The following is a 9,374-nucleotide window of genomic DNA, read 5'->3' as shown; positions in this document are numbered from 1 at the left end:
AAAAAAAAAATCTAGTTTTCAATTAAAAAAAAAAAAGGGAGATACAGTCTGCAAATATTGTCATGCCACTCTGCAGAAGGGAGGGCAGATTTTGAATTGAGTATCTGCTCCCTCAATCTTGGATAGGTAGCTGCTGGCATCCAACCCGGCCCCTTCACGATAATTACCTGCCTCTGGTTCAATAGCAATAGCACCAAGTCCCACATGAAAGGAAGGGAGTCTCCCTCCACTGAAGGGGGCAGGGGGTCCATCAATAATGATCCATTCCAATGGGTCCTTCCCTTCATCTACATCTCGTTGTCTTCACTGCCTCACCCGGAGCACACTTCTTTCTCCAACCCTCTCTTACCTCACCTCTCTCTAGCTTTTCGGTTTAGCAGTGTGTGGTGTCCAGTTCATCTACTTCTCTAGCTTCAACCGGTCATACCTCAATGTGTGACTTATTCCCTCCCTTCTAGCAAGATTTCTGTTGATGATTGTTTCAGAGGGTGGCCTCCCCATCCAATCACTGGGACTCTCTTTTCTTCCCTCTCCGTATCTCTCCTACAGACTGGCCTGACAGCCTCGGACCTGGCCCAGGGTCGGCAGGTCAACGGCTATTGTACAGGCACCGAGAATGTCTCTTTTTCTGACATCTTATTCTTTTACACCTGAAACAGGTGTAAAGTACTTTTACAGTACTAAAGATACCAAGTGGGCTCTTTGGGAACCTGGTGAGACATTTCCCAAGTCTGAGCTGAGACCCATTCTTCTCCAGTCAGAACACAGTCCCTATTGTCTCAGGTAAAAACTGGTGACTACTACTTCCTATATTCCTAACTATGGACCAGCTTCCCGGTACCATAGTCATCATCACCACAACAACGACTTACTCGCTTGTAGGGACACACTATGTGTTTGACGCTACTTTTAAAGCACTTTGCAAATTGTCTTTCATGTTTACACAACACAAGGAGAAGATCCTAACATGACCTCTGGATGAGAAAACTGGGGTTAAAAGAGTTGTTCTGCTACTCATTGGTGAGGCATGGATTCCAGTCCTGACAAACTACCAGATGTCCCCACATCCTGAAAGAAATACAAAGAGAAAAAAAAAACTGAATCATGCCTGATTTACCAGAAAATTCTTACTGTGTACAAAGCACACAAGGAAAGCCAGGTGTCCCTGAGTGGATGCCGTCAAATTCTAGTCTCTGCTAGTCAAAGACGTCAGTCACAGTTTATGTGTCCTAGGAAACAGTCTTTATTTTTATTGAGGGATGTCAGAGAAATATGCATTTTTAAAAGATTTTATTTAAATTAAAAAGATATTCTTGGCTCCTGTTATGCTAACAATTTTGGGGGACCATATATATATACACACACAGACGTAAACCGTAAAGGACAGTCATCATAATCGCTGCCTTGTGTGGTTCTCCCTCTGTGTGGCTTCATCAAACTCACTAATGTAGCCGGAGGAAAACACAGCCACATTGATTGTCTTATTTTAAATTCATGATCTTGAAAGTCTAGTGGGCCCTGATGGCTGCCCAGCAATGGTATTACACTTCCCTAGTTCATGCACTCTCCTATTCTTCTAGACAATATAGTCTATTTTTATTATTCACAGTAGCTATGTCCCATAAAGTTGTCAGGAATGCTGAATTAACAAACACTAAACCATCGCTGTTAGGGGAAATACAGAGTCAGATCTCTGCAAGCTTCTGGCCACAACATTTTCATCAACCAATAAGCATAATCTTATTTTAAGTATGTTTCTGTTTAAGGACACCTTCTTGAATATATATTATTGATTCATTAACATTTAACTCACAGACAAAAGCACGAAAATGCATTTCTGAATGGAGCTTCTCAAGCACACGTATTTTCTGCATAAGACACATCACAGCCTTTCTTGCACTCAGGAACCCTGGGCAGCACTTGAGCACTACACTTGGACAGGGGGCATTTTAAACAGCAAAGTCACCAATAGAAAGCACCAAAAAATGCTAAAAACGTGGCACTAAAGAGACCACAAAGATGACACTTGCTTATAGTATACAAGCTGAAACGGGAAGGCAGACTGTGGCCTTGTTCAACCTCAGCTGGGAACATGCACCTGGGACAACTGAGATTTTTTGCAGCCCTGAGCATGCGCATGTCTGCAAATGACCAGAAAAGCACTACAAGTACTAATCTGGGGAATGAAAATTAACTTTAGCAAGTAGGTGAATGTGCAAATATAGAATCTACAAATACTGAGAATTAACTGTATTTTACATCTTCTCTTCTCCCTCCAAACCTTCCATATCTTCTCCTGTACTATCAAACTCATGATCTTGTTTCTTCTTTCACTAAGAAAGTTAAAGCAATCAGAATAGAACTGCTGACTCCTACCACCACCCTATCAGCCTTCTAGCATCTTCTCCCACATATTCTACCTGCCTGCTCATTACCTGGGATGAATTCTCCTTATTCTTGTTTAAAGTGCTCATCTGTGAACTGCTGTGGTTTGGCTATTTGTTCCCTCCAAACCTCATCCTGAAACTTGGTCCCCAGTATTGGACATGGGGCCTAAGGGGAGGTATTTGGGTCATGGAGTTAGAGGCCTCATGAATAAATGAACGCCTTCCCTGGGGCAGGTGTGGGTGAGTGAGCTCTTGCTCTATTGTTTCCCCAAGAGCTGGTTGTTAAAAAGAGCCTGGCACCTTGCTCATCTCTCTTGCTTCGCCTCTCCAGCACGTGGTCTCTGCACTCACTATCTCGCCTTTGCCCTCCACCATGAGTGGAAGCAGCCTAAGGCCTTCACCAGATGCAGACGCCTAGTCTTCAACTTTCAGCCATCAGAGTTGTGAGCCAAGTAAATCTCTTTTTATTTTTTTTTGAGACAGAGTTTCACTCTTGTTGCCTAGGCTAAAGTGCAATGGTGCAATCTCGGCTCACCACAACCGCCACCTCCCGGGTTCAAGCGATTCTCCTGCCTCAGCCTCCCGAGTAGCTGGGATTATAGGCATGTGCCACCACACTGGGCTAATTTTGTTTTTTTAGTAGAGACGGGGTTTTTCCCTGTTGGTCAGGCTGGTTTCGAACTCCCGGCCTCAGGTGATCCTCCAGCCTCGGCCTCCCAAAGTGCTGGAATTACAGGCGTGAGTCACTGGGCCCGGCCAATCTCTTTTCTTTATAAACCACCCAGCCACCACTTCTGGGTCAGTATCAGATCAATTGATCACCCCTGCTTCAGTCAAATATTCTTTTATAGCAACACAAAACACTCTGAGAAATGCACTAAGGTCCCATCTCTCTCACCTACTCAAGGACATTGATCCCACCATTCTGCCTTCTCTTCCACCATTAGTTTTTCTCTTACCTAGGTCAGTTATTCCCATCAGTACAAAAATACTGTTCTCTATCCTTTCTTGACAACCTGTTTGGAAGTTACTTTACAGTACTAAGAAACACTTTTAAGATTTTTTCATCCATTTTGAAAAAGACTCCTATGCCTGTCCTTAATACGAATGAAATAATAAGAAATAGGCATTAAGTAGTATCCACAAGGTTATTAATTGCAGATTTGTAAAAGCAAACAATTAAAAGCAATCTAAAGAAATAATAGAGGGTTGCTTAAATACATACAATAAAATACTACGAAATCATTATAAACTGGAAATGAATATTTACTTATGTGGAAATAGTATAAATTGAGTGGAAAATTAAGATTTATAAACAAATTATAAAATATGGTTCTACATTTATAGAAGTAGAAAATACGGATTTATTTTGCCTGTGTGGGTTTGCACACTGAAAAATAATCAGAAAGACATCTGGAATATATACCAACATTTAGCCCTGGTTTGCCTGAGTTTATAGCCCAGGGTCTTAGTTACTCTGCAGAATTAAGTGTGGCTGCTTTCAGCTACGCTAAGAATGAAAGCCACAGGCACGACGCTACGTCTTGGCTCAGAAAGCCACACTAAAACTACACATTTCACTTAGTGGCTCCTTGAATGTAAAAAATAAGCTAGAGTTATAATATCTCTTTTTTCTTTATAGATACTCCCTATTTAATTGTGAACTTGGTGAGAAAACTAAGAGGTGTGTTAAATCTAATAAAATGGCTGCCAAAATAGTCAGCTGAGTTCATCCCCTCACCAGACTCAAGTCCAGCACACTCTGTAGGATGAGAACCAACAGCCTTTTGACAGCAAAACCAACCAAGACTTAAGTGTCTCCTGACCTGTGTTTAAAAACAAATAAACGAACTCCAATTTTAAAGAGCAAGGCGGGTGAGAGGTGTGTTAATTACAGGCTGAAGAGCTCAGTAGCAGACGTCCATCTTGGCAGCTGTTCTAATTCTCACAGACTTGCCAGGGATACTCCTCGGCTAATCTCCACCAGATGTTTTGAGACATTGTCAGCATTTCCCAAAGCTATCCCAATTCCCCAAGACAATTAAGACCTATAATCAGATCTCAAAGGACACCTTCCTACAATATTAAACTACAGTACCTTACATCATGAGAAAATCAGAATCAACAATAGAATTTACATTGAGTACTATTCCAGTCTTCAAAGAGCTTAAGTAAATTATGTTTTTTATCTTCACAGCACTCCTATGGCACAGGAAGAGGCGGTACTGTGTGGCCCTGGCTGACTGCTGAAGAAAGTGAGGCTCGGTGGGAGCCCGTGCCTTAGTCACACTAAGATGGCAGCACAAGAACCCAGGCCTGCTGCTCCTGGTGCCCCGCCCTTGGCACCATGCCTTCCCGGGAAACGTCTTCTCAGGCCTTTGAAGTATGCACCCCAGAGTAATCACACACTTGCACCCCCATCTCCTCTCTGCTCACTCCAAACCCATGTACTCACTGCACATTCACATGCTCCAGCAACCCTGTGCCACTGTCTGCCCTGCAAGCATCAGCCCAGTCAAGGTCAAGAACCAGATTCTACCTCCGCAGAAGGACACAGATTCGGGTGACAAAGATGTTTGCTCAATAATTATCCTTTACATCAGACAGAGAGTTTTAAGTACTCTTCGGCATTCTATCTCCAAAAAGAGGAAAAATTAAGAGAACATTCTATGATAAGGAAAATGGTTCACTTTCATCTTTTTAAAAAATTATATTCTTTCCTTGCCTATATTTGTGGGCAGGTCTTGACAGAATTTTCACCCTTTCATGACCCCAGTATTTGCCTGGGGGTTCCTGATCTCTGTCCAGTCAGCTGTCCTCTTTGCTCGTGACCTCCTCAGTCTGGTCCTAGGTCACATATTCCCCCCCAGGCAGAATGGACCTCATTAACCGAAGAACTGGGCTCTTAAACTCAAGGATCCTAGTCTCAAGGTCCACTTGCCCAAGTGTGGACACAAGGAAACACCAAGAATTATTTTAGGTAGGGCTTTATGGGAAAATCACAAAAAGGATATATTGAAAACGACCATACACATACTTTGAAATGGAAATAATACATAGTTGGTTATACACGCGGAAAAGGACATTGTATCCAGGCCAGAGCCGAGAAACCTTAGAACTCATGACCTCTGACCCCGAGGTCAGCCTCCCTGCTGCAGACAAAAACGACTTCTTAACTGTCACAGAACTTTGAGAAAGCTCTTAACTGCCACTGACACGGTGTACAGCCACATCTCTTGATGAACTTGAAGGAGCAGGAGCTCCACAGGGATGTTTGAAACCAATGATATTCAGATATTTCTGCTGGACTGAGTGTCCCAGAAAGAAACCAGACTGAAGGGGAAAAGTAGAGCAGTTCCAGGAGAAAATCCTTACGAATAAAGAAGTTTATCCAAGGGCACAACAGAGCAGCAAAGCGTGTTGGCCAGGCAGCAGGGGTGGGCGGCTCCCTTGGAGGCTGGGCAGAGCTCGTGTAGCTTCCCTCTCCTCAGCGCAGTATGCTCCAGAAAGGAGAGGGCTGGGGTGTAAAGGAACCGTGCCATATGCACTTCAGTGCCAACAGAGGGGTGATCCGGGGAGCTGGTGGCAGCGGGGGAGACAGAGTGGGAGAATGGAGGAAGGGGGGCTGTCAGGCACAAGAACCCTCCAGGTGCTTCTGGGAGCAGAGTGATCTAGTAGAAGGGGCCATTCAGATCCCAGATGAAAACACACCTAGAAATCCCGAGGAACATTTTGGAAGGGGGATCACGAAGGGGTAAAATAGAATTTTTGCTGGGAAAAGAAGCAGGAGACGGAGAATGACAAGGTCACTGTAAATGTGAAGTGTGTGTACTTTCTGACAAAGGAAACCTGCTAGAACCTAAAAGGTTTGTAGGACGGATGCTGCTACGAGCCTGGAAGTTTTCCGTGCTATCAAATGGATGCTAAGCTTTAGCCAGAGCGACGAGCGGAACATCCCAGTTAGGTCTCAGTCCTCTTCCTCGTGTCCCATGTTCCATGTCCCATGGAGCAGACTGTCACTGGGGGGCCTCTTCTTGCGGTGGTGTCCTTATTTCTGAGACCTGGACTTTGCCTAGGCAGGTGCTGGAGGAACAGCCTCGGAGTGCAGTGTTGTCGTTCACTTCATGGGCAGCTCTGCCTCTCTCCACTTGGGCTGGTGAAGTTTGTGGCGGCCATTAAAGACCTCTCAGGCCAGCCCAAGCCTGCTGTGCCTGTTTCTGTGTTCTCTCTGGCAACTGCACTCTCTCTTTGGGACCCAGCTTCTTCCTACATGCTGTGGTCATCAGAGAGGTTTTTTAAACTAATCCCAACAGCTAAATACAAACTCAGAAAGAGTCTGTTGGACAAAGAAAAAAAAAATGGGCGGGGAGATAGGGAATGAGGTTTACATTTTAACATAAAAAGCTCCTGCTTGAAATTAGAGGTGAAGTTTCCCCTTTTAGTCTAAAATATAGATACCCATCCATTCCGCATGCAACGAGTGACAATGAGCTTCTCTCCAGCCTCCCATCCCACACGTACTCTTGCCGTGGTCGCAATGACAAATGTATTTGGTCACTTTCGTGCCCATGAGTAAAAGGAACTTCTGTAGAGCAGGCACTCAGGCCAGCCCCGAGACTCCACTGACCACCTCTAGTCATTTTGTTTCTTAACTTGCCCATCCCAGTGTCCTGAGGCCCAACCTGTTGCCAACCATGACCTGGCTGAGCTTCTTGCTGCCCCCCCCACTTTCATCCTTTTAAGAGGGCCCGCAGGACCCAGCTAACAGAGCTTCAAAGGTGGCGTAGTCAGGATGGTGAACTCCAAAGTTGATTGAAGTTAAGAGGGAAAAGTAGACACTGCAATCTATAGAGGCAGGTTCAGAATTTGGAAATGCAGGTTTCCTGGAGAATCCCCTCGGGTGGAAGTTCACACGTCTGGCAAAGGCCTCATAACACTATGGAAAGCTCACAGGTTTCGGTTCTTTTTCTGCAGTGATCGGTGATCTGTCAGGTGAGTTTGGACAGGCCACTGACTTTCTAACCTCAGCATTTTATCTAGATTTCTGGGAAGTTGTGAGAAAGCTGCAGAGGGTAAACCCTGAGAACTTTGTGGCTCTAATGATTAGAAGTAGGGGCAAAAGAGAGCAAGGGGGGAGGCGCTGTGGTGTCAGCCTCAGACAGCGTTAGCTCTGCACTCTGCCGTGTAATACCCGCCAGTTCTGCATGGCCCTTCAAAGCTCCTGACACTGATGTTTCTGTATTTCCTGACTTCTGTAGCTCATTAGGTCACTTGCTCCCAAGACATTCAGGACCCCCAAAAAGAGAGCCCAGTGAAGGGCACTTCTTATCTGTTTTCATTACTATTGTATTTCCCAGCATGTTGAACAGCATTGAATAGAAATCTTCTCAGCTGTAAAAAAGACACTGATGTCTGACACCAGAGTAGCCTTATTTTATCATCTTTTCCTTTCTTTTGATTACTTTAAAATGTTTTTTATAAAAATGTCTATCTTATAAGTTGTGTGACATTTCCTCACTTGAAAGCTTAGATGAAGCCCCATTGTCAACAAGTTAAATCCTTGGCCTGAAATTTTTTGATTTTTTGTGGTCTGGTCCAAGCTTTCTAATGTCACCTCCTGTCTCTTCTTCCCTCTCTGTTATGTTAATAATTCAGAGCTTGTCAGTGAGGCCTGATGCTAAACAAAACACTCTCATCTCTCTGATTTTGCTTATATTGCTGTTCCTTCTCTCTTCTGGGGAACATCTCCTCTGCCTGTAAAACATTCTTCTACCATAATTTCTTCTAAATCACCTCGTTACCCCAACTGCTTCATTTCTCCTTCAAAGGCACCTGGCCTCCTCACACCTTGCTGCATACTCCCCCAAATCAACTTCATTTATTGTGGTTGTACACAGCCTTTTATTATTTCACTTTTCCTATGTGGCTTGGCACTTCAACTCTTGTATGTCTTTTAGGGCAAGAGGGACGGTTCTTAGATTACTTTTATACTCCTCATGTTACCCGACACAGTATTACCCAAACAACTCTACAGTAAATATTCAATGACAATATAATAGGAATAGATGCCAGATGTAGTGACTCATCCCTGTAATCTCAGCACTTTGGAAAAAAGAGGCTGGGGGATCACTTGAGACAAGGTTAGAGACCAGCCTGGACAACACAGTGAGACCCCATCTTTACAAAAAATTTAAAAATTACCTGGGTGTGGTGGCACACACCTATAGTTCCAGCTATTTGGGAGGCTGAGGCAGAAGGATTGCTTGAGCCCAAGAGTCCAAGGCTGCAGTGAGCTAGGATCACACCACTGCACTCCCGCCTGGGAGACAGAGCAAGACCCTGTCTTTGTATACATATATGAATAGAAGACATACCAACCAATCCCTTTGAAAATATACCCACCGAGTGTTTTCTTTCTAAACGTGCCACATCTATGTCTAACCAGGCACTTTTCCATCTTTTAACTACCTTCAGTGTTCTAAGTCAATTGACCAACATCAATTGTGTTGTGCATGACTAACCCTTAGGCAGGAGGTAACTGAAGCCAGTTTTGCAGACACAAACCAACAGCCAGTAGAAGTGTTCTGGACATTGGTCTGTCCAGAACATGAGTCTGCCCCACTGACGTGGATGGAAAAGCCACGAAAGGGAAAAGAACAAGTGGCCTAAAGATACACCTTTAGCGACTGAGGACAACAGTTAGAACCTCTCTAGCCATTCTTATTTTAGGTAGACAAATTTTGTTTATTAAAGTTCAAAAAGGAGTTCTGGAGAAAACAGAATGGGTAGCTCAATACAGCTTTCAGTTTTGTGTATGTCTCTTAGGTGCCAAATTATGTCCTAAAAGTCTTTCTTCTCAAAAGAAATCCAACTGAGTTTCCTCTTCTGTGATTTCCCTTAGGAATGAAGAGAGTAGAACGATTTATTGTGGAGAATTGGAGAATTGAAAGGAGAATGATAAAGTATGAAGAAAGCTGCTGTAACATT

The sequence above is a fragment of the Colobus angolensis genome, unplaced genomic scaffold, assembly GCF_000951035.1.
Source record: "Colobus angolensis palliatus isolate OR3802 unplaced genomic scaffold, Cang.pa_1.0 Scaffold255, whole genome shotgun sequence".
NCBI lineage: Eukaryota > Metazoa > Chordata > Mammalia > Primates > Cercopithecidae > Colobus > Colobus angolensis.
The sequence above is the reverse complement of the archived record's forward strand: the minus strand, read 5'-3'. Positions refer to the sequence as shown.